Source organism: Taudactylus pleione, unplaced genomic scaffold (genome assembly GCF_031769625.1).
Source record: "Taudactylus pleione unplaced genomic scaffold, aTauple2 ptg000113l, whole genome shotgun sequence".
In the NCBI taxonomy this organism is placed as follows: domain Eukaryota; kingdom Metazoa; phylum Chordata; class Amphibia; order Anura; family Myobatrachidae; genus Taudactylus; species Taudactylus pleione.
Genome location: NW_028284515.1, coordinates 14,100,756 through 14,127,884, shown reverse-complemented (window position 1 = coordinate 14,127,884; position 27,129 = coordinate 14,100,756). Strand labels below are relative to the sequence as shown.

Here is a 27,129-nt window from a genome sequence, read left to right as displayed (position 1 = left end):
CTATTTTATATAGCACCAGCATTTTACACAGGGCTCTACGTAGAATATTCATTCTGTCACATCAGTCCCTGCAGAGTCTATAATCTATAGGGCAGATGTATAGGGCAGTGATAACCCCTTTATGTGGCTCAAATGATTTTTCTCCAAAATGTATAAAAAGGCAGACCATGGTGAAATCGACGATGTCACCAGCGGTGCCTTTTGGCTTTACTCGTTAACGCCTGTGGCTAATTCAACTACAGCGGCAAAATGTGTATTACCGCTTTTAGCCAACAAAATCTGAGCTTTTCATTGCTTGTCTAGTTACATATAACACCACCTGAGGATAGCGCTATGATTATTTACCACAATCGCACATCCTCGCACCGTCTGTTCACTCGCAATGACATCTGCTCATAATCTGGCAGCCATTTTATTGTGGTAAACAAAATGTTGGCCATGATTTATCTCCACATGAATGTTGTGCCCAGTTAATTTTTGGCCTCAGACTTGATCCTTAAAGGAGCCCATACACGTTGAGATTTGGCTTCAGGTCACAATGTGTATGTTCCAAAAAAAAACAGTTGATTCTGATCTAAATCCAATGGAAAGTCAGATATTGGTTAGGACGGATGGCATATAGGTCAGACGGTAACAATGTATGAGGTCATCTGACTCATGCAACTGGTAGCTATTTAATTATTGACCCAAATGATAGCTACATTATACAGAGGTTTATTTTATTTTGTGTTCTTCATTCCACAAATCCAGTACATTGCCAATAATAACACAGCCAGAGGCGAAGGAATTATTCTGTTAATTATAAAGCTTCTTATGACTGTTAAACAATAGTGAATGGCATCGTTAGTGTAAAATCAGGAAGCATGATACAGATCACTGGCTCCCAGCATTCTAATGGCGGACGGAGAACCGCGACCATGTCACTCACAGGCTTTTCCTGTTGAGTTGCCCGGAGTGCCAGTTCATGATTTATGTATTGGCGTATATACAGGATTTCTATTTAGCCAAGCAACAGTTCCTGTTCTCTAGCTTTGTCTTTAGGTGACCTTGAAAACCTGGATAACACGTATGTTTTGTGTAGTTCATAATCCTTTGAGAATAATAAAACAAAAGGAGCGCCCTATGTAATGCTATGAATACTGTATTTACAGGATTCATATGGAAAGAGGATAAAGTTTTGCTCTAAGTCTGTTTTCTAATGTACTGAAACACATACAGGGGTATTCAATATGGGTGCGTTAACATCGTTTTTGCGTTAGTATCGGAGGTATGACGTCATTATCGCAGGTTTTACTTTTACACCGTATTCAATTTCAAAGACTTATCGCAGTTTTGAAAAGTCTTTGATAAAAAACGGGGATTTTGATAAAAAACGGGGATTTTCACCATTGAATAGGTGTCGAAAAAAAGTGCAGAATTGGGGTTTAGGGGTGCAGGCTTAAAAAAAATAGCCTGCACCCCTGGGACTGACATTTAAAAAAGAACTGTGTCAAACTTTAAAAAAAAAAATAGGGACACCCCAAAAAATTTATTTAAAAATTGGGGTGAAAAAAAAAAAATGGGAAAAAATTGTTTAACAATAGGGAAATAGGTTCAGGGCTATTCTGCAAGTATGCGGCAGATGTTTTCTAGAATAGAATTATAGCGGCAGTTGCACAAATGCAGAATTTTTAAAAACTTACTTTAGGGACATAAAAATATGCTAGTACCCATTTTCATGTACCCCAAATTTGATGGGACCACTTAAAAAAACGAAAAAAATAACCTAAGTGCTCTTCTGCATCACTTCTTAATTGTCGGAAAAAAAACACCTGCTGCGGCTATTTAAATCCCCGACTTTCAATTAAAGGCTAAAACGGGGGTACCCATAGTGATCCCCCATGTTTTTACTACTTTAGGGGGGTCTTACAATTTTTTTAAGGAAAAATTCGTAACTTTACGCAAATCCAACTTCGGAGTTTCCCGTTTTCGTTAATTTTATATTGAATACGGGTATAAGCGGGAGCGCGCCCGATACTTTAACGCAGGTAAAAACTCCGATATGAAACGTTAACTTCGACAGTGAAGTTAACGTTTCATATTGAATACCCCTGATAGTGTTTTTGTATCCTGCTGTATAAAACGATATGAGAGATTTTGTTTAAAATGTACATGAAGAGTACCATTAAGTCTGACTACATTGGCCCGTGGCTTTGCGAGATGAGAAATATGGAGACTGTATGTGCGTACCCAGGGGCATATCTATAATGGGTGCAGGCTGTGCGGGGAACACGGGCCCCTGGGTCCAGGGGGGCCCCGCACCGCACACACTGCACCCTTAAAATTACTTACCTCTCTGGAGTCAAATGTCGACGCGGGGGTCCGGCGCTGTAAAACGACTGGAAAATGGCCGCTGCAGACATTTTCTTGTCGTTTGCGCATGCACAGTACAGAGAAAATGGCCGCCGCGCCCATTTTCCCGGTGACCTATGCAGACACTGTAGACTCTGGGCACACTCTAGTGCCCAGAGTCTATAACTCCGATGCTGGCCGCGCACAGCTCAGTGCGCTGCCGGGCGGAGAGGAGGGGGCCCGTGTCAGAGACTGCACACGGGCCCCCTCCTCTCTAGAAACGCCCCTGTGCGTACACATTATACAATCCTCTGTCAGATCATAAAATTCTCAGATGATCTGACAGCTAATTGTACAGTGTGTACCCAACATAACATTAATGTCTCTTATGATGGAGCAAACATTGTCCGATAAAATACTTGTTAGACTAACAGACATTTTATCTGCCATGCCTGACTCCAGCAGATATCGTGGTCATGCACTGAGTGATATGTCACAGTGTATGGCCACACAGTAGCTGCTTTCCCCCCCTGGGGAGGAGATATTTCCATGTTCCTCTCCTGTAAAGGAACAGGGGAAATGTCAGTTGGTCGGCATTGCATACACTGCCAGTATATATATATGGTGGATTGGCCAGATAATTGTATAATGTATGCCTTGCATAAGCCCAGACGCCTCTAAACTGCAGCCCGCCACCTGCTGCAATCTGGCCCTAGTTTGCTTACTTGGTTATGCCCCTTTGTAGAGCGCCGTGATGTGCTTCGGACTAGAGGCCTTTGAGGAAGGGAGGGGCTTTGTGCCGCACCTCCTCCTGTACACTGTGGAGACACTAGGGGTGCTGCAGTCAGCACCACTCCACAGCCTCTGTCTGCACTCTGCAACAACCTTGTCTGTATCTACATGTGGTGCTATGAATTGGGGGCACTGCTTTGTGGCATATAACAAAATTAGGACACAGACAGTATTACTAAGTAAAGTGCTCTACTAAACCATGGGTTTTTTTGTTTTGTTTTTACATTTTGGTTTTATTTTGTGGTGTTTTTTTAAAATGTAAGACTTTTTTTGTTTTACATTTTGAAGAGCCCACAACTGAGGCGGCCATTTATGAGGTGAACCACTATTCCTCAACATGAAACCTATCAATTCACTACAAATAAACAACCAACATCACGATGTTCTTTACATTGTGTATTGACCGTGTCTGTCTATGAATTGATGACTTGGATGTGACCCTCTTTAAGAACCAGGGAGAGCCCTGCACCAGCTGAACGACAGATTGTGTGAATATTATATTGATAACGTTAGATACCCCTAAGCTTGAATCCATGCTGATAAATGTAGAAGACGCCTAGTAGAGCCTGTTTCCTGACCGCTCTTAAGTTGGGTGCACACTAAAAGATGTGTGTACCCAGCAAGGCGACGGTAGCCCGCACCGCCGCTGGGCCGACATATGGGGCGGCCGATACACATTAGACGATCCGGTGCCTGACCGCCAGATGTGTCGGAACCAGCTGCATCCTGCTGTATGGGGTCGTCAGTCGCATTGTCAGATTGAACTGCATGAAGAACTGACCTGACGATGTGACTGACGACCAAACTGGTGCGTGCATGGCACTACATAGAGGATACACCTTGGCCGATTTTGACAATTTGTCCTTAGGGCTCTCAACAGCAGTATGAGAGCTGTTGTCTTGCTGTATCCAGGACACTATAAGGGCAGTATTTATGGCATACAGTAAACTCTGTGCTCCTATCAAGAATACCTCTCATGCCGTTACTTGTTATTGGAAAGGAGCATGTTATGATGCAGTCTCTTCACAATGGAGCTGAACTTTTAACATCAGTCTTTTTCCACTTGAAAATGTCCTTTCAAAATATCTTTGCTATTCCCATCCCAGTGATAACCAGATAGAAAGAATGAAATACTTCTAGTGGTTATTTAAAGCAGTAATATCTTTTTCCCCACGCTATACTGTACCTTTCTTTTCATACTTTCACCACTTGCTAATAGGGATGAGCGGGTTCGGTTCCCTGAGAACCGAACCCACCCGAACTTCGGGGATCCGGGGCGATCCGAGCCCAAGCTCGGATCTCCCTGTCTGCCCCGGATCCCTCTCCCGAGGCAAAACCTCGAGATCTGCTGTCGGATCTCGAGGTTTTGCCTCGAGCGGCCATTTAAAAAAAAATGCCTTTGCCTTTAATGGGCAAAGTGCTGATTGGCTGACAGAGCCGTCTGTCACGGCTCTCAGCCAATCAGCATTATGGTGCTCATTTGCATGTAGCACGGACTCGTGAGATCCGTGCTACATGCATCTGTGTGATTGACAGTGACACAGAGCACAGATGGGTCAGTGAGACCCGTCTGTGCTGCTGTGTATTTCAATGACACAGATGCACGCACGGACCAGGAGATCCGTGCTACTTGCATCTGTGTCATTGACACAGAGCACTAACGGGTCCGTGAGACCCGTCTGTGCTGCTGTGGTAAATAAAAAAAAAAAAACCTGTGTAAAAAGAGAAAAAAATGGCGTCCTCCCCCCCAAAAAAAGAGCAACCAGCCCCGGGCATTAGTGACCCAGTGCTGGGTGTGCTTAAATACAGGGGACAAACGACATAGGGGTCCCCTGTACTTAAACACAACCAGCACCGGGCTAGTCAGAACCAGAGCTGGTTGCCAAAATACGGGGGACAAACGACGTAGGGGTCCCCCGTATTCTGCGCAACCAGCTCTGGGCTCTGATCCGGTCCTGGTTCTGGAAATACAGGGGAAAAAAATGAGTAGGGTTCCCCTGTATGTTCCAGAACCAGCACTGGACTTTTTCTAGCGGGGGGCTGATGCCACAGCCAGGGGAGCCCTTTCACCGGGCCCCCCAGCCGCAGCATCAGCCCTGACCGCTAGTCAGCCCAGGCCGGGGATCCCTGGAGAGCTGGGGACCCCCCCAATAAAGGGGTCACCCTCTCCTGGGCACCCCAGGCCCAGGCTGATAGCCCGGGGCTATCCCCGCCACCCCTGGTGGCGGTGGGTGGCGGGTTGATTGTGTGGTGTGGTGTAAATAAAGAATATCAAACATTGTCTTTACAAGTAGAACTGCAAGTCCCAGCTAGCCTGCCCCGCATGCTGGTACTTGGAGAACCACAAGTACCAGCATGCAGGGCATTAAGGGCCCACTAGTACCTGTAGTTCACCTGTAAAAAAAATGTTTAAAAAAACACAGGACACACACACCGTGACAGTATAAGTTTATTAAACATACATACACACACACACATGTACACATACTCACCTATGTAACCCTGTAGCATCGGTCCACTTGTCCGGTAAAGTATCCATAGGGGACCTGTGAAAAAAAACATACTCACCATCTCCTATGCGAGGTTCTGTCCTCTTCGTTCCAAAGTAGGCATCCCCGGACTTGGCAAAAAAAAAAAACGAAAACGCGATCCACGAACTTAGTACCGTTCTATAGAACGGTACTTCCCGAATGAGAGCTTAGCGGCGGGGTATCACCATGGAAACCCCGCTGCTAAGCGTTCATTGGCTGAGAGAGGCCATCTCCCGTCTCTCTCAGCCAATGAACGGCTCCCTCCATTGTAGTCAATGCTGGGAGCCGCAAGGTTATTAAAGTTTACCCTGCGGTTCCCACCATTGACTACAATGGAGGGAGCCGTTCATTGGCTGAGAGACGGGAGATGACCTCTCTCAGCCAATGAACGCTTAGCAGCGGGGTTTCCATGGTGATACCCCGCCGCTAAGCTCTCATTCGGGAAGTACCGTTCTATAGAACGGTACTAAGTTCGTGGATCGCGTTTTCGTTTTTTTTTTTTGCCAAGTCCGGGGATGCCTACTTTGGAACGAAGAGGACAGAACCTCGCATAGGAGATGGTGAGTATGTTTTTTTTCACAGGTCCCCTATGGATACTTTACCGGACAAGTGGACCGATGCTACAGGGTTACATAGGTGAGTATGTGTACATGTGTGTGTGTGTGTGTATGTATGTTTAATAAACTTATACTGTCACGGTGTGTGTGTCCTGTGTTTTTTTAAAAATTTTTTTTACAGGTGAACTACAGGTACTAGTGGGCCCTTAATGCCCTGCATGCTGGTACTTGTGGTTCTCCAAGTACCAGCATGCGGGGCAGGCTAGCTGGGACTTGCAGTTCTACTTGTAAAGACAATGTTTGATATTCTTTATTTACACCACACCACACAATCAACCCGCCACCCACCGCCACCAGGGGTGGCGGGGATAGCCCCGGGCTATCAGCCTGGGCCTGGGGTGCCCTGGAGAGGGTGACCCCTTTATTGGGGGTGTCCCCAGCTCTCCAGGGATCCCCGGCCTGGGCTGACTAGCGGTCAGGGTTGATGCTGCGGCTGGGGGGCCCGGTGAAAGGGCTCCCCTGGCTGTGGCATCAGCCCCCCGCTAGAAAAAGTCCAGTGCTGGTTCTGGAACATACAGGGGAACCCTACTCATTTTTTGTCCCCTATATTTCCAGAACCAGGACCGGATCAGAGCCCAGAGCTGGTTGCGCAGAATACAGGGGACCCCTACGTCGTTTGTCCCCCGTATTTTGGCAACCAGCGCTGGTTCTGACTAGCCCGGTGCTGGTTGTGCTTAAGTACAGGGGACCCCTACGTCGTTTGTCCCCTGTATTTAAGCACACCCAGCACTGGGTTACTAATGCCCGGGGCTGGTTGCTCTTTTTTGGGGGGGTGCACGCCATTTTTTTCTTTTTTTACACAGGTTTTTTTTTTTTTTTTTTACCACAGCAGCACAGACGGGTCTCACGGACCTGTCATTGCTCTGTGCCAATCACACAGATGCATGTAGCACGGATCTCCCGGGTTCGTGCTACATGCAAATGGGCACCATAACGCTGATTGGCTTCCTGTCTGCCACTGCAGTGCCACTCCTAGATGGGCCACGTGTTTGTGCCGCCCCCTTGTGTCGCTTAGCATAGTCATCCAGCTTCCTCGGTACAACCTTTTGGCCTAAAAACAATATTGTGAGGTGTGAGGTGTTCAGAATAGAGTGGAAATGAGTGGAAATTAATGTTATTGGGGTTATTAATAGCGTAGGAACAAAAAAAGGCCCATTTATGTGATTTTAGCGGTTTTTTTTTATTTTTTAAGAAAAAATCCAGATCCAAAACACAAAACCCAGAACCCAAAACACGGAAGGGTGGTTTTGGCAAAACCAATCCAGATCCAAAACACGAAGAAAGATCCAGATCCAAAACCAAAACACAAAACACGAAAAGTGTCCGGTGCACACCCCTACTTGCTAATGTGCTTGTCTTTCTTTGTTAAAGGAGATCTCTTCCTTATCAGAAGGATTATACCCCTGGCTGCCCAGAATCTACTCTCCTTTTATAAAAGTATTAATATCTTTTTTTGCACATATAAAGTTTTGAAGATTTACTTACTTCAGATTATTAAGGGATACAGTCATAATGTCCACAATCGTAGGGCTCGATCCATTCAAGTGTTAATTGCTTGTTTTGCGCAAGTAAGTGCGGCTGTATGCTTTACTTAGGGTTAGGGATGTGCAGGCTCGGATAGGTTCGAGTTTGCAGGTGGAGTTCGGATTTTTCCCTCCAAAAAAACGGAACTCAGAAAGAGGCAAAACGTCATCTTGCATGGACGAACATCATCATTCCTGGACTTTTCATCCGGCGGTGACCAGGACGTCACCGCAACACCGCATGTTTCTCCACCCGCGGGACACTGCGTCCCGCGGGTGAGAACGGCACCCGCAGGCTGTGAGGGCAGGGTGCTTTTTGCCCTCCAGAAGGAGGGCAGGGTGGCGCGCCCCGCTAAAACAGCCTAGCGGGAACGCTACTTTTGGGAAATCAGCCTGTCACCCAAAAGATGGTCTGACATGGGGGATCACTATGGGTACCCCCGAATTGGCCTGCTAAAGGTAATTGGGGTTTTTAAACGGCTGCGAAAGGTGCTTTAATGCGTCTGTAAAGAAGTGGTGAAGAATAGCATTTAGCTTAATTTTTTTTACAAAAATCACTAGTCCCATCATATTTGGGGTACATGAAAATGGGTGCAAGCATATTTTTATGTCCCTAAAGTGATTTTTAAGAAATCCACCTGCCGCAACCAAGCTCATTCTAAAAAACACCTGCCGCCTACTTGGGGACCCCCCCGAGGCTATTTCGCTAGTTTGTACCCCAACTTTTTTTCACCACTTTTTTGGGGTGTCCTATGGAACTTTTGAATTTTTTTTAACAGATTACTTTCAGGGGACATTCCAAGGGGTGCAGGTTACTTTTTTAAAATCTGCGTCCAAAACCCCAATTCTGCACTTTTTTTCGCCACCTATTCTATGGTGAAAAGTTATTCTCGGTTTTTGACAAAGACTTTTCACACCTGCGAAAAGTCTTTGAAATTGAATACAGGGTTAAGTGAAAATTACGTAATCAGCGATAAATAAACCCTTTTTCGCAGCCTAATTGAATGCGGCCCTTAGGGGAGATCCAATTTGCGGGTAATGTGAACAGTGTGCCTGGTACAGAATGGACGGTAATGCAGCTGCGATTCCACACGGAAGGCAACTGCGACAATATGCTAATGCTGCCAAATCTTACCCGAGCATAGGGACTCCCACTGCTGCTCTCTCATATCCATCCAATGTCACTTTCCTGCATAAATATCGGTAACATGGACACACATCAAGCACTCACGCAGCATGTATGGCAAGTCTCACCAGCCGCAAACACTGCAGCTCTCCTGACACGTAGACAGCTCTCATGCTGCGAATGCAGTGGCTAGTTTATGCACGCCCATGAAACGGTGTTCAGGAGGTCAGACACGCCTGCGTTTTTCTGACCATCCCGCCCGCTACCTCCCCCAAACGCTGACTACCTGTCACTCCCTTTGCTAACGGATGCTCTGCGCAAATGTATTCGCTCTACCAACAGCTATCAGATGAACTAATGGTTTACTAGTTACTCAAATATGAAAATACAATTTAAAACCTTTAGAAGTACATTTATAAATGTCTCTTACCATAACAAAAATCTTTGTTTGACATTGTCTTTATATTTGTTAAGTAGTTAGTACTGTTGTTCTGTCATACAAAGACAATGTCAGTGTAAGAACTGGGGACCTGATTCAGACCCGCTCGCTAAGAAGCGTTCGCTCGTAGCTGCTCCATTTTTAGGTAGGAGGGCCCTGATTCAGAGCGAGTGCTCTGGTCAGAGCGTCCGGCTCTGAATCAGGCCCTTAGTCTGCAAGGTTCAATGGGACAGGAAGTGATCTAAATTAACTAAAGTGTGGGTTTACATAGCAACCAATCAAATTCTAGCTATCATTTTTTAGAATGTACCAGATAAATGAAACCAGAATCCTGTTTGCAATGGCCGACATCTCCACTGTTATAGAGCCGCACTTTAGTAAATTTACACCCCCCTCGGGTATTTTCTGTACAGCACAGCATGATCATGGTAGCACTGTATAATAATAATAATAATAGGGAGTACCAACTCAGGAGTCGATTTAAAGGTTAGTAACAGCTGTATAGTGATTTGTTGCACTTCAAACTTGTGTTGGACGACTGTGGTGCCAAATGCATCTGTATATGGGACACAAGGCCCTGATTCAGACCCGGCTGCTAGATGTGAACACTCGTTCCCAGCATATGCAAATTCGGCTAAGTGACGGCATGGCAGGCGATCGCACGGCAAGGCATAAGCACGCCCACTATGTCTTGACGTGCGATCACTCAGTATATGCAGACGCCCACCAGCCTGTCTTAAGACGTCCACTAGCGCACATCATCTCCAGGAAGTGTATGCAACCATCGGTACATCAGGCCCCATCGGAAGTGAACGCAATGCTTGAGGCAGACCATACCCTACCGCAAGCACTGTGAGCACTTCAGTGTGGCATATAACCAGGTGACGTGTACAATGACGCTGCCTGTTAATTATGTACGCCTCTGAAACGGCATTAAGACGCTCAGGCACGCCTGCGTTCACACCTCCACTCCCCCGTTTCTAGTGGCCAGCCCGTTACCACCCACAAACGGCCTCTCCTGTCACTCACTCTGCTAGGCTGACCATCGCGACCATCTTATTGGACGCTCGTATATGCTGTGGGTGGTGACCCACAGCTATATGAGCGTCCTGGAGGACGCTCCATTTTAATGGAGGAGTGCCCTGATTCAGAGCGAGTGCTCTGGTCAGAGCGTCCGGCTCTGAATCAGGCCCAATGTCCACAACCGCACTATAACATTGTGAAATAACATATATTCAATATATTTACCGGTCTGTTTTTCGACAGTCATTGGGGTTTTGCTTCCAGGCGCAGTCAGATTATCACATGGCTTTTATCGCCACCTCAAGCCATTAGGTGTGCTTCAGTGTCACCCTCCTTTCGTCGGACAGACGCATCCACAAGACAAACAGGGAATTGGGGAAGAATAGCTGGAGTTCCTTCTGTACTTCTCTGTTTCTCCTGATCCGCACAGTCCTGCATAAACCATAACCCTTATCCAGTCTGGTCTACAAGTCACCAAATATGAAAAATGTTTTTTTTTAGTAATTTCATATGGGATATATCCTCAATACATTTTATGGTAATTTGTACCTTTCTTTAAGAGCAATTAAAATTTCATACTAATGCCGATGCTTATTACAGTAAAGGAAACAGATCTAATTTAGAATGTGACGCACTCTGATATAATTGCTCACACAGCAAACTTGAGTGTTACTAGACTGCAACCAAGGCCCAGGACAGAGACGAAGAGTTGGCATCCTATTGTTAGAATATCACATAACAAAGATGGATGACATGGTTTTATATACATCATAGATGTGTTCTACACCTTTATTTTACTGTGCCTGTTTGTTCGGAGCCTCACATCACTGTGTTATTGGCATACCTCCAAGCATCCCAATATCAGCCGGACAGTCCTAATTGTTTAAGTCTCTGTCCCACAATCATGATCAGGACTGTCAGCTGGGAAGATATGTCCCATTCACCGCTGCTCGGAACATTTGCCGTCTGCAGCAGTGAAGTGTTATTAGAAGGGAACTGCAGAGTAGAAGTGTTGGCTGGTGCTTTTCAGCCTTAGACATACTTCTAGTTCGTGGCCACATCCCCTCTTAGATGTGACCACGTCCCCTGTCCCGGTCCTCTCATGTCAAATGGATACTGCTCCATCCACTATGCAATTCTCTGTGTAGCGTCCTGCTGTCTTCATTCCTTTTTATTGACATTCTGACGACACTGCCCCTGGCACCATGTAGCTCTGTCCTCACAGGTCACTGGCTCCCAATGATTCTGATCTGATGTTGAAACTGACACCTTGTTTCCTCCAGTTTTGGACTGGAGGAAACAAATTCCATGTTTTGTGCGGAGAAACATTACCCTTACATCTGCGTTCTCCTCCCTCCAATCTCCAAATAGTCTTGTGGGTCCATACTAGGAAAGCCATTGTGCTAGCCCAACACTTGAATAACTTGAAAGCATTAGGGCACATATGGGTGGAAGGGAATGGGATTGTACAGCCGCCGGTTCAAATCCCGACAGCGGAGATAAGTACAGCTAACTCCTCCCCCCCCAACCCTAACCCTCCTTTATGGGTGCCTAATCCTAACCTCCCCCCATTAGTGCCTAAACCCAACCCCCCCCCCCTCCCCGCACCCTAAACCTAGCCCTCCCGGGGGGGTGCCTGACCCTAACCCCCCTGGGGGTGCCTAACCCTCGCCCCCCCTTCCCCTAGCCTAACCCTATCCGTCCCCGGGGGGTGCCTAGCCCTAATTCCCCTCGGGGTGCCCTAAACCTATCCCACGACTAAGAGGACTTCTATGTTTGTTACAGGAACACTTTAATCATACTTGTTTCTCAGAAATAAGACACTTCTCCTTTTTTGCAATGTGGATTTCTTAGGAACTGTCTGAGAAAGAAATGACTGAGATGGTTTATGAAATTCCTGGAGAAAATGACACCGGAAGTTAATTTAAAAGGGTATTTTGGTGAAAATACTGTTTTGATACTATTCTATAAACATGTAGAGTGTTCTGGGCTGTGCTGCACAGACTGTAGTACCGGAAACCATTCATATTAAATTACAAACACCAGTAAACAACCTTGTCATCTGGGGTCTCCCACCCGCATTGCTGCACTCCCATGCTCAACCCTCCCACCCCGGCTAAGAGGACGGGCGCCCGTACTTACCTCGTTCAGGCCCGCGTTATTCTGCATTCCGCAGTCGGGATTGTGACAGGCGGCAGTATCTTGACGCCTGTCATAAATCCCTAGCCGGCATTCCGGCGGCTACCGGTCACATAACTACATTCCGTGTGGGGGTGGCATAGTCCCTGCCGGAGACTCATTGCTTTTTGCTCAGGAAATCCGTTTGTAAACTGGAAGTGATTAGAAAAGTCTGAAGAGATGCACTGTGCAAAGAATGATCACATCAATGACTAATCTCCTTCCACTTTAGAACCAACCCTTTCATTTAATAAACATTTTCCATATGTTGGTTTACACAAAATGTTTTTGCAGTTCTCCTACAGTACTGCCTGGCTTAGCCCCAGTTACAGCTTACAGTCATGGGAATTACGTGGCATGGGGGCTGCCTTTTTTAGACGTTGTGTGTTTGAATGTTTTTGTTAGTGATCAAAGCCTAAAACTCAGTCCTGCAACATTTACCCAGGGCTAAATGTAATAGCCTGCGATCTTCATTTGCTGCGGGCATTTATGCGAGTCTCCCCGTATTTTTAAATTGCCAATCATTTTAAAGGCTAAACCAGCATGGTCTAGTCTTTAAAATGATTGCCGCTTTAAAAATACTTGGAGACTCGCATAAATCCCCGCAGCGTTCAGCAGAAGGCATGGCGCTTGCTCTGCACCTCGCAGCGGGGCCACTGGCGCTTGCTCTGCACCTCACAGCGGGGCCACTGGCGCTTGCTCTGCACCTCACAGCGGGGCCACTGGCGCTTGCTCTGCACCTCACAGCGGGGCCACTGGCGATTGCTCTGGACCTCACAGCGGGGCCACTGGCGATTGCTCTGCACGTCACAGCGGGGCCACTGGCGCTTGCTCTGGACCTCACAGCGGGGCCACTGGCGATTGCTCTGCACCTCACAGCGGGGCCACTGGCGCTTGCTCTGCACCTCACAGCGGGGCCACTGGCGCTTGCTCTGGACCTCACAGCGGGGCCACTGGCGCTTGCTCTGCACCTCACAGCGGGGCCACTGGCGATTGCTCTGGACCTCACAGCGGGGCCACTGGCGATTGCTCTGCACGTCACAGCGGGGCCACTGGCGATTGCTCTGCACGTCACAGCGGGGCCACTGGCGATTGCTCTGTGCTTTTGGCTGTTTTGCACACAGTAAATTACTTCTTCTGTTTGTTACAGGAACACTGTAAAGTAATCATACTTGTTTCTAAAGCTGCATACACACACAACGATTTTGTTTCCAACGATTTTCTGTCAGATTTTTTTAAAGTGTAATGAACGATTTTTTGGAACTACAAACGATTTTTGCATATTCCCTTAAAGAAAATCGTTGAGTTGACAAGTCTGACTGAACTACAAACTACAAACGTGAACGCGCATGAACGATTATCGTTCATCGATTTGACTCAGAAAGTGAATGTTTTTTTTCAAACGATTATCGTTAAACGATATCGTTTAACGATAATCGTTCAAAAAATCGTGTGTGTACTCAGCTTTAGAAATTAGATACTTCTCCTTTTTTGCAATGTGGATTTCTTAAGAACTGTCTGAGAAAATGAAACTGGAAGTTAATTTAAAAAGGGTATTTTGGTGAAAATACTGTTTTGATACTATTCTATAAAAATGTAGTACAGTGTGCTCTGGGCTGGGCTGCACAGACTGTAGTACCGGAAACCATTCATTTTAAATTAAAAACTCCAGTAAACAGCCTTGTTATCTGGGGTCTCCCTCCCGTATTGCTGCACTCCCATGCTCACTGCCTATATGTAACTGTTGTATCTGTTGTATACTCCTATGGGGGGCACTCTTCTCTGGCACCACACCCAGGACTGCCATTATATACAGAAATAACGCTATTGCCTACCCCTCTAATGTAGAGCCATACACTGTTTCTATAGCTGAGACGATGTTGATGGCAGTTTTACACTGTAGAGCCCTTTGTATTTACTAACATATGTGTCACAGGGATGTGGTTATGACCGCCGGTCTCAATCCCGACAGTGTGATCCCGGCAAGGGATTTAGCATAGGTATCGAAATACCGCCGCCTATGTTAATGCCGACGCTGGAACGCCGAGGATGTCGGACCGATCGTCCTCTCTGCCGGGTAAGTATAAACAGCCTGGGGATAGGGGGGGAGGTTTAGGGACCCCTGGGGGGATTTAAGGTTAGGCACCCCCTGGGTAAGGTTAGGGTTAGGCTAGGGGAAGGGGGGTTAGGGTTAGGCACTAGGGGGAGAGGTTAGGGTTAGGCACCCCCCGGGAGGGTTAGGTTTAGGGTACAGGGAGGGGGGGTTAGGTTTAGGCAACCGTGGGGGGGAGGTTAGGGTTAGGCCAGAGGTTCCCAAAACGCAGTCCTCAACAGTTCAGGTATTAGCGATATCCATGGTTGAGCACAGGTGGCTTAATTAGTACCTCAGTCAATTTGATTTAACCACCTGTGCTCAACCATGGCTATCTCTAATACCTGAACTGTTGGGGAGCCTTGAGGACCGCATTTGGGAACCTCCCGGTTGGGCACTAGGGGGGGAGGTTAGGGTTAGGCACCCCTAAGGGAGGGTTAGGGGAGGGAGAGGGGAGGGTTAGCATACTTCACCTGTTGACCTGTCACTGTTGGGATTTGAGCCGCCGGTATTTCAATCCCATTCTGTTTCACAGACACCCCCCAACGTGGTGGCATGTATGCCAATCAGACTCCTGAAATGTGGTGCTTTGTGTACTATGCAGTCCCCACCACTGAAATGTGTGGTGGGGCAAGTGTATTAACAAGGTGACCTCCCTTCAAAACATGCTGTAGCTAGTGTGCTATAAGTAGCCCCAACCCCTGAAATGTGGTGGCTAGTGTACTAAGCAACCATATAGACTTGAAATGCATTGACTAATGAACTGAGTACCCCACATTCCTTAAAAAAGGAGGTGGTTCGGGTTCAAAACAGCCCTTCACACCTTAAAAAAAAAGTGGTGGCTAAGGGACTAAGCAACACAACACCCCTGAAATGTGGTGACTAGTGAACAAAGCAGCAACCCTGAAATGTGGTGGCTAGTGAACAAAGCAGCAACCCTGAAATGTGGCTAGTGTACAAAGCAGCAACCCTGAAATGTGGTGGCTAGTGTACAAAGCAGCAACCCTGAAATGTGGTGGCTAGTGTACAAAGCAGCAACCTGAAATGTGGTGGCTAGTGTACAAAGCAGCAACCTGAAATGTGGTGGCTAGTGTACAAAGCAGCAACCTGAAATGTGGTGGCTAGTGTACAAAGCAGCAACCCTGAAATGTGGTGGCTAGTGTACAAAGCAGCAACCTGAAATGTGGTGGCTAGTGTACAAAGCAGCAACCTGAAATGTGGTGGCTAGTGTACAAAGCAGCAACCTGAAATGTGGTGGCTAGTGTACAAAGCAGCAAGTGGTGGCTAAGGTACTGTGCAGCACAATACCCCTGAAATGTGGTGGCTAGTGTACAAAGCAGCAACCTGAAATGTGGTGGCTAGTGTACAAAGCAGCAACCTGAAATGTGGTGGCTAGTGTACAAAGCAGCAAGTGGTGGCTAAGGTACTGTGCAGCACAATACCCCTGAAATGTGGTGGCTAGTGTACAAGCAGACTCCCCACTGGTGCTCTGATTTGCTATATGTCAGACAGTAAGCTGAGCTTCGGCTGCCTGGTACACTGTATCATTTCCTTCGTTATCCTGTCAGTATTAATAAACCACAAAGCTATTTGCTAGATGTTGTTGCTCCAAGAAACTTTTCCTCCTAGTAACAAATGAGCAGAGCTTGGGACCTTTAGTAAACGCCTAAAGGGACCTCTGCCAAAGTGCTGCCCCTGAAATGATCGGTTTTCCCATAGTGGGCATCGCTTTTGTCTACAAAGAGGAAAGTAAAGATTTCAGAACGTTGTGTATTTCTATATTCAACTGCTCATCTCTATACTTTCTTATTCCTCCCTAATCCTACTGCCAGGCAGCTATGTATCTTTAGGGTAAACTTGAGGTTGCTAGATATTAAAGTGTGGAAAGGTACAGATGTGTCCTCACACCTCTAGCCTCAATACACCATGCTTCCTTTGATAAAGCCCCTGCGAAACACGTGTCAGACAGCCTGCTGGTGGGCTCCACAGTGCGCACTCTGGACCCCTGCACCACGGACGATCATACAGAAGGAGCCAATATTGGCAGGTACTTTCTTCCTTCTACTGTTTCCTGCTCTCTCGTTATAGCCAGCTGCCTGGATTCCCTGCGCTGCTGTACGGCAACAGGGATACTGGTGAGACCGGGCTGTAACAGCAGAAGCAGCTTTCTAATTTCTGGTGCCAGTTCCTGGGACTCTCATTCCCTGTCCTCTAATATCTAAGACCGGCAACAGCAGATCCTGGGCATATAGGCACACCACTCTATACCTGTATCTATATCAGGAAAATATTTAGTACCATATGTACTCTCCCAGATCGAAATAGAGGGACGCCTCTAATAACCTCCATATTATATATATAGGTGGTATCCGTGGTGTTCAGCATTTTAATATTGTGGTATCATTATACCTTTTGCATGTTGTATGTATTTGTTTATTATTTTGCCTTTAGTTTTGTATTTGTATGTCAATTGTGATACATGTTTTTTACATTTATATGTTATTTGTATATCTAAATATACAGGTGGATCCACTCAACCTTAGAATATCCTACCCTAGATAACAGTACATTACACCTTTATTAACTAATATCACATTAGAAGGCTGTGGTGGGCTCATCCTCTGTATTATTTTTTCACTGGTTCCGGTGGATTATTGAGGGACTACTTTCACTAGACATACCATATGTATGTTTCCTGTGATCATTGAAATATTGCATCTTAATATGTGTACTAGGTAGGGTGGTACTTTGATGAATTATCTATTCCAATTGTGCATATATTTATAACTATACCCCCAGCACCATATGCATGGTTTCTGTGATTAGTGAAGTATCGCATGTGTACTATTTAGGGTGGCATTTCGATGAATTGTCGATTTCAATTGTGTATATCATTAGCAAATATTTATAACTATACTTCCAGTACTGTCAAATAGACCTGGATATAGTGGATCACTGTTAATAGATATAGTGTATCTTACACTATCAATGTTCTTATTTGTCTATGCTGTCTTTGTATAATAAGTTGATTTCGAGTGTCTATGTTTCATTTTAAGAATTTAATAAACTTTAGTTTTAATATCAACATCAATACATCGATTTCTGATATATTAAATGGGTAAATATATGGTGGTCTGTCTGCTAATTGAGACATTAATGTAAATTTCACATATGATTATGATCTCACTTAGATGTAATCAGTTTGTCCTATTTCTCCAATACTAATTTTGTAGCCATCAATACAGCACAGGAGTGTGCCCTGATAGGAGTCTTTTTTCTTTTTTTTTTTTTTTCTCTCCTCTTCTAAACCTCAATACACCATGCATAACGACTTGCCTGGCGTGAGTGGGATTCCAGGTCCCATGAGATTCTACTAGTGCCAGGCGTCTTTTTTTTTTTGCCAAAAATGTGTCTAAATCGCGACTAGGATGCGCCAGCATACTCTGCTGATTAATTTGATATGTGACACTTGTATATCTCTGCGCACCTGCGTCTGTATATGAAGCACAACGGAATGTGGAATGAAAAAAGTTGCAGCCACTACATTGTAGCACTGCGTATACGGATTCAGAGACTCAGTCGCCCTCAGATGTACAAGCGTCACATATCCTATTAATCAGCACAGCCTGCTGGTGCGTTCTTGTCGCATCGCATTGCGACTTGGGCCCGTATTATAATTAGACGCGAAAAATCCAATACTTTTCACCTATTGTACTTTCCGCTGCATTCACCTGTTTGAGACGCGAATTCGCGGCATGCGCGTCCCCATGATTCACCGTATTTAATTGCAGAACAGGCGGAAAGTACTGAATAGATTGAGGGAATCAGTCTGTACCCCAAAATAAGACGGACTGACACTGTAAATCATCACAGATGTGTACTATTGGCCCTAATAAATGTACTTTGTGTCCTTAAGTTTTGTTAAAAGCTTTCTAGAAGCATATATGTACAAGAATGATAGAAAACAGTATTTTTTGTGGAAAATAAACAGTCCAGTCAAATTTGGGGTACTTAAAATTGGGTGATAGCATATTTTTGTGTCTCTAAAGTGCACTTTTAAAAAAAAAAAAAAAAGTGAAAAATCCACCTTCTGCAATAGCCAAGACTTTTTTGGCTTTTCACATGTAATTGAATCCAGCCCTTAGACGCATTTTTGGCGAAAAAATAAGTAGAAAAGATGCCCGGGGCTAGCAGAGTCTCACGGGACCTGGCACGCCGAGAGGGGCTTTTTAGCGCTACTGCAGCAAAGATGTGTAAGGAGTAAGGACATATTTGTATGATTAGTGTTCAATTGTTATCCAAGGCAAAAAACGTGTCTGCGTCTTTTGCGGCCGTTGCATCTGCATCTTAGTGCTAAAGCTGGTGCAAAGCCCTTCCCTGGTGTACAGCCGTGCGTCTGAACGCCCATTTTGAGCGTCTAAAGACACCGCCATCGTGTTTGGTGCATCGTTAGTCGCACCATGGAAACTTGCACCAGTCCTATAGCAGGTGCAGATTATACATCTGAATATGGACTCTTATGTGAACGATTCTGAGTCTCTGTACATAGTCACTATCGGCGACACTACCCTAAGGTGCAACATGAGGCATCTGATTATCCAGCCCCCTGTTACCTCCCTGTCACCACACAGTAACGCCCCATACATTTCCCATACACTTCTGCTACCGTGTTCCTGAATCAGTACTGCTACTCTGTACAAAAAAAAATCAGGACGCATGCACATATGGAAAACATAGCTCCATTACGTCTGCGTCCAGCTGCAAATGTCATGGAGAGAATGCCAAGTTAATATTGACAGGCCGCATGTAAGTGCTGAGGATATCAAGCAATCTTATGTTACTTCTAATGGTGCGTACAGACGCGACGATCGATAACTATATCGTTGTTCGATCTCCCAGGTGTGCTGGACGATTGATATCGATCATCCAGCACACCACCAACTCACCAACAACTATAGTGATCCTCGATCAACGATCGCTGGTCCCTATAGTAACCTGGTCGATATCGACCAGGTTGGCCTGCATGCACGGACGATGGTCGATATCGACCATACGTTTCCGCGCATCGCAGGTCGTTGGGCACCAAAAAATGCACAATATGAACGATAACAATATGATCGTTCATATCGTCCATTTTAATCGTACAGTATGTAGTCACCATAAGGCTGCTTTTGTCTGGTTGCAAAGGGCCAATCTGTTTTGTTAAATAGGTCTATAGTGGTTCATCTGAAACATATTTGAGTATTGTAGGAAATGATCTGTACTATACAGTATATAATTAATAAACATTGATTTTAAGTATCACTCTAATTGTGCTGCATTCTAAAGACCAAGTGTACGCAGCTGCTTGACTCGGACACACACTTGGGAACTTTTGTGTGTGCAGTGATTTGTTTGGGGGCGCAATTATCATACTCGTAGATTATTATTTTTTTAAACAGATTTAATGAAGGTGAATTGAATAGAGGTCTCAACATTTGCAGCACATTGAAAAGTGACAAAACGCTGAGACCTAGGGCCTGATCCAGAGGTGTACGATGCCGCACGCTGGCGGGCGATGTTTTCAGTCTGCGCTTGTATCCAAGTCGTACTGCACATGAGTTCCGATGGTTGCTGCCGGGAGCAGCAGATCGAATTTGGACACGGAGAGGCGATTTCAGTGGATGTTTCTCGGTGGTAACGGGGGTGGCTAGCCAGACGCAGCCTGTGACTGTGTCTTAAGACGCAGTGGCACTGATCCCATCAGCCATGGTCAGACGGTGTAATTGTGTCTGCCATAGGGCTGGTGCAGTCTCCAGTGGTGCGTTGAATGGTGCGTCTTGACGCGCACAGCGGTGGATTAGTGCTGCAACCATTGGCCGTATCTGTACAAATCCCATGTACTGCAGCATTAGCGTAAAGATGCAGTCTTGCTGCGACAAAATATGCCTAGTGCCACATACAGAGGCTATTTCAAGCTTAGAGTTAAGCTGGCCATACACGGTGCGATATGAACCATGCGACACGTGGGGGATCCATCGTCCGACATATTGGGCGCTCCCCACACACTGTGCAATCGGGTGGCCGACCGCCCGATATGCCAGCTCCCCCACCCGCATAGCGTTGCATGGGTTCGCACATTGCATCCCCAGATCGATAAACCTGCAGTGAGATCTGGGGGTGCGGTGTACGACCCCACAGGTGCGCGCACTGGCCGATATCATGCCTATACACGGTACGATATAGCAGCCAAATCGTACCAATCCACCGGATTGGCTGCTTTATCACAACGTGTATGGGCACATAAAGTCTCGGGGGCGGATATACATATGCAGAGTTGAAAGTGCAATGTGATCTCACCACTCCTATCCATAAAGCTTGGTTTTATAGCCGTCATTATCAGTGGCACTTGCACCAGACATGTTTCTGAAATCAGACGGATCTCTACGTAACCATAACTCGGCATAGCCCACAATTCTGTCTCCACGGCCCACTACCACCCAGTTATGCCCCATCAGCCGCAAAAGGATGCAACAGAGTTAAATTCAACTCTGAATCTGCCCTAAATGAGTGTGCTCAACCAGTGACGTAGCCAGCTTTTGACATGAGTGGAATCAAACATTGAAAAACATGTGCCCCTTATATAGCCCCTAATATAGCATCAGACCCCTCCACATTCCCCTTATATTCCATCAGACTCCTCCACATGCTACTATATCCCATCAGACTCCTCCATGTGCTACTATAACCCATCAGACTCCTCCACGTGCTACTATAACCCATCAGACTCCTCCACGTGCTACTATTTCCCATCACACTCCTCCACATGCTACTATATCCCATCAGACTCCTCTACATGCTACTATAACCCATCAGACTCCTCCATGTGCTACTATAACCCATCAGACTCCTCCATGTGCTACTATAACCCATCAGACTCCATCACGTGCTACTATATCCCATCAGACTCCTCCACATGCTGCTATATCTCATCAGACTCCTCCACGTGCCCCTTTTGCGCATCAGACTCCTCCACCTGCTGCTATATCCCATCAGACTCCTCAACGTGCCCCTTTTGTGCATCAGACTCCTCCACCTGCTGCTATATCCCATCAGACTCCTCCATGTGCCCCTTTTGTTCATCAGACTCCTCCACGTGCTACTATATCCCATCAGACTCCTCCACGTGCTGCTATATCCCATCAGACTCCTCCATGTGCCCCTTTTGTTCATCAGACTCCTCCACGTGCTACTATATCCCATCAGACTCCTGCACGTGCTGCTATTTCCCATCACTCTCCTCCATGTGCCCCATTTGTGCAACAGAATCCTCCATGTGCCCCTTTTGTGCAGTCAAATTCCCCACGTGCTCCATCAGACTTTTCCACAGGGCCTCAGACATGTTGCTACTATACTGCCTGTATGTGTGTCCTCTCTCCCCGGTCGGTGCCGGCAGCAGCAGGTCACACACAGCGCAGCAGGTTCTCTACAGGGCTGGATTTCGGGACCAGTGCCCTTGGGACCTGTCGGGCCCTAGGTTGCCTAGCAGTAAATCCGTCCCTGCTATGGAGTAAAAATAGTTGGGCAAGGACAGAAGTGTAGGGATTGCGTGAAGAGGAGTTAATTCTTCTGCTGTCTACTATTTTCCAAGGGCAGAGGACTGTGGATGAGAGAGCTATGCACTCATGTACGGTGAAACAGAATTAAGTAAGGTGTTTATGGGAGAAGTGGTATTTCATCATGTCATATAATACATAAATTGCAAATGGATATATGCTGTATTAAATAGATGCAGGATCTAATATCATAATCTAATAAAAGAATATCAAATCGTACAATACCAAGGTGTGAAGTTTATCTTCGGAGAAATATCATGCGACTCAAATGATAAGTTGGTCCCCTCCAAATGGTGGATTGATATGAGTGATATAAACCACCCACTAGAATTAACGAAACATTTGAAGAAGAAGCATAAACCTGCTGTAAAGTTCCTTTTGTTACAATCAGAGAAAAACAAATAAAGATAGAAATGAGAGCAAAGAACTCAAGCAAATAGTAGTTAAATATGGATTATTTTGCCTGTACTGAATACTTCATGCCTTGGTATGGGATGTAGTCAGCATCCCGTCAGTAAGGATGGCGACAGATTACTGAGGTAAGTGTTCGGGTTAGGAGGAGGGTTAATCTGTGAGAGGGGAGGGTTAGTGTTAGGCTGCGGAACAGAAGGGGTTAGGGTTAGGCTGCGGGACCGGAGAGTTAGAGTTAGTCTGTGAGACGGGAGAGTTAGGTTTAGTCTGCGGGAGCGGTGGGTTAGGGTTAGGCTGGGGGAGGAGAGGATTAGGTATAGGCTTCGGGAGGGTTAGGCTGCGGGAGGGGTGGGTGAGGGGGAGGTTTAGGTTAAGGGATATAATACTTAAAGAAATCTGTCTGGATTCTTACTGTCTGGATCCCGAACCCAACCACTTGGTATCCTGTGAGTTAGCCTAAGGGGTGTACAGTACTTGTGTGATGAATCAGGACCTGCATAGACCTATATCCTGTGATACACAGCCAAAAAAATGGCAGATTGTAATTCCAAGTAGCCATAATAATGATGAATGAGTTAGATAGGTGACACTGGGTAAATATTAGTATCGGATACATAGGTATGGATAAATCAGAGGTGTTGATACCATAGTAAAGAAACCGTCAGGAGGGATGTGGTGCGGTGGGGTCCTGGTGTGCGTACAGCGAGAAACCCCGGACTCAAGTGACATTTTCATTGCACCTTTTTTTTAATAGCAGGACTTTAATCTATATTTAAAGCTTTGAGCAGCAACTACCCCACCCAGAAAAATTAATCAGACTCAATAATACTTTGAAATCTTACATTTCCACAAAAGTACATATAAACACAGTAAATCTTTGTAGAAAGCTCATTCCAAGTTATGTGATACAGATTTGTATTCTGAAGTATACTCCATGGTGCTGATGTAGCATTGATAGCAATACAGCCATAATTACTCTTGCATTTTTGTGCGTGGAAAAAAACTAAAACCCTCTATTATCTATATGCAGATTTGTGTAGTAATTTGTATGCCTGCCATTGTTATTGGTGCACATTAGCATCAGCCCTATCCCTGGTACAAAAATTCAGTGTGAAAAAAGGCGCATTTACACCTATGCACAACTTTACAGAGCCTGTAGTTCCGTCACCATGCTCTCTGTGATCTCAGCCTATGCACAACTTTACAGAGCCTGCAGTTCCGTCACCATGCCCTCTGTGATCTCAGCCTATGCACAAATGTACAGAGCCTGCAGTTCCGTCACCATGCCTTCTGTGATCTCAGCCTATGCACAAATGTACAGAGCCTGCAGTTCCGTCACCATGCCCTCTGTGATCTCAGCCTATGCACAACTTTACAGAGCCTGCACTTCCGTCACCATGCCCTCTGTGACCTCAGCCTATGCACAACTCTACAGAGCCTGCAGTTCCATCACCATGCCCTCAGTGATCTCAGCCTATGCACAACTCTACAGAGCCTGCAGTTCCGTCATCATGCCCTCTGTGATCTCAGCCTCTGCATAAATGTACAGAGCCTGCAGTTCCGTCACCATACCCTCTGTGATCTCAGCCTATGCACAAAAGTACAGAGCCTGCAGTTCCGTCACCATGCCCTCTGTGATCTCAGCCTATGCACAACTTTACAGAGCCTGCAGTTCCGTCACCATGCCCTCTGTGACCTCAGCCTATGCACAACTCTACAGAGCCTGCAGTTCCGTCACCATGCCTTCTGTGATCTCAGCCTATGCACAAATGTACAGAGCCTGCAGTTCCGTCACCATGCCCTCTGTGACCTCAGCCTATGCACAACTCTACAGAGCCTGCAGTTCCGTCATCATGCCCTCTGTGATCTCAGCCTCTGCATAAATGTACAGAGCCTGCAGTTCCGTCACCATACCCTCTGTGATCTCAGCCTATGCACAAATGTACAGAGCCTGCAGTTCCGTCACCATGCCCTCTGTGATCTCCGCCTATGCACAACTTTACAGAGCCTGCAGTTCCGTCACCATGCCCTCTGTGACCTCAGCCTATGCACAACTCTACAGAGCCTGCAGTTCCGTCACCATGCCTTCTGTGATCTCAGCCTATGCACAAATGTACAGAGCCTGCAGTTCCGTCACCATGCCCTCTGTGACCTCAGCCTATGCACAACTTTACAGAGCCTGCAGTTCCGTCACCATGCCCTCTGTGACCTCAGCCTATGCACAACTCTACAGAGCCTGCAGCTCCGTCACCATGCCCTCAGTGATCTCAGCCTATGCACAACTCTACAGAGCCTGCAGTTCCGTCATCATGCCCTCTGTGATCTCAGCCTCTGCATAAATGTACAGAGCCTGCAGTTCCGTCACCATGCCCTCTGTGATCTCAGCCTCTGCACAAATGTACAGAGCCTGCAGTTCCGTCACCATGCCCTCTGTGATCTCAGCCTATGCACAACTTTACAGAGCCTGCAGTTCTGTCACCATGCCTTCTGTGATCTCAGCCTATGCACAACTCTACAGAACCTGCAGTTACGTCACCATGCTCTCTGTGATCTCAGCCTATGCACAACTCTACAGAGCCTGCAGTTCCGTCACCATGCCCTCTGTGATCTCAGCCTATGCACAAATGTACAGAGCCTGCAGTTCCGTCACCATGCCTTCTGTGATCTCAGCCTATGCACAAATGTACAGAGCCTGCAGTTCCGTCACCATGCCCTCTGTGATCTCAGCCTATGCACGACTTTACAGAGCCTGCAGTTCCGTCACCATGCCCTCTGTGACCTCAGCCAAAGCACAACTCTACAGAGCCTGCAGTTCCGTCACCATGCCCTCAGTGATCTCAGCCAAAGCACAACTCTACAGAGCCTGCAGTTCCGTCATCATGCCCTCTGTGATCTCAGCCTCTGCATAAATGTACAGAGTCTGCAGTTCCGTCACCATACCCTCTGTGATCTCAGCCTATGCACAACTCTACAGAGCCTGCAGTTCCGTCACCATGCCCTCTGTGATCCCAGCCTATGCACAAATGTACAGAGCCTGCAGTTCCGTCACCATGCCCTCTGTGATCTCAGCCTCTGCACAACTATACAGAGCCTGAAGTTCCGTCACCATGCCCTCTGTGATCTCAGCCTATGCACAAATGTACAGAGGGCCTGATTCAGAGCCGGACGCTCTTTCAGAGCGCTCACTCTGAATCAGTGCCCTCCCTCTCTTTTTTTTAGAGCGGCCTCTTGGCCGCTCGCATAGCTGTGGGTGACCACCCACAGCTATAGCGAACGGCCATAAAGATGGTCGCGATGGTCAAGACCATCGCGACCACCGGGCTTGCGACGAGACCCATGTGGTAGGGTCTTGTCTGCCGCAAGCCCTGGAGTGCTTTTGGCTCTGTCAGAGCCAAAAGCACTCCCACTGACATAATTTGTGATGTCAGTGGGGCCGGCCCCAGACGGTAGGCGTTCCCATGGGAACGCCTCTGTCTGGGCAGCAACGCCCCCGGCACGCCCACCAAGGGGGCGTGCTGTCACTCAACATCGACAGCACGCCCCCTTTGTAGCGAGACCCATAGCGATGGCTTACCCGTCGCTATGCGGGTCTCGCGAATGCGCACGACGGAGCCGGCTCCCTCGTGCGCATGCGCACTTGGCCAACATTGACCCGCTTGCGAGTGCTCGGCGCTCGCGAGTGGGTCTGAATCATGCCCAGAGCCTGCAGTTCCGTCACCATGCCCTCTGTGATCTCAGCCTATGCACAACTCTACAGAGCCTGCAGTTCCATCACCATGCTGTGATGTCAGCCTATGCACAACTCTACAGAGCCTGCAGTTCCGTCACCATGCCCTCTGTGATCTCAGCCTATGCACAAATGTACAGAGCCTGCAGTTCCGTCACCATGCCCTCTGTGATCCCAGCCTATGCACAAATGTACAGAGCCTGCAGTTCCGTCACCGTGCCCTCTGTGATCTCAGCCTATGCACAACTCTACAGAGCCTGCAGTTCCGTCACCATGCCCTCTGTGATCCCAGCCTATGCACAAATGTACAGAGCCTGCAGTTCCGTCACCATGCCCTCTGTGATCTCAGCCTCTGCACAAATGTACAGAGCCTGCAGTTCCGTCACCATGCCCTCTGTGATCTCAGCCTCTGCACAAATGTACAGAGCCTGCAGTTCCGTCACCATGCCCTCTGTGATCTCAGCCTATGCACAACTTTACAGAGCCTGCAGTTCTGTCACCATGCCTTCTGTGATCTCAGCCTATGCACAACTCTACAGAACCTGCAGTTCCGTCACCATGCTCTCTGTGATCTCAGCCTATGCACAACTCTACAGAGCCTGCAGTTCCGTCACCATGCCCTCTGTGATCTCAGCCTATGCACAAATGTACAGAGCCTGCAGTTCCGTCACCATGCCCTCTGTGATCTCAGCCTATGCACAAATGTACAGAGCCTGCAGTTCCGTCACCATGCCTTCTGTGATC

The 27,129-nt window shown here is 46.9% G+C and overlaps 1 protein-coding gene across 1 annotated transcript in view; it reads left to right on the top strand.

Annotated features, from left to right (window-relative positions):
• EHD4 (EH domain containing 4) overlaps nt 1-27,129 on the top strand; it is a 91,090-nt gene that overhangs the window by 48,445 nt on the left and 15,516 nt on the right. The gene's annotated exons all lie outside the window — the stretch shown is intronic.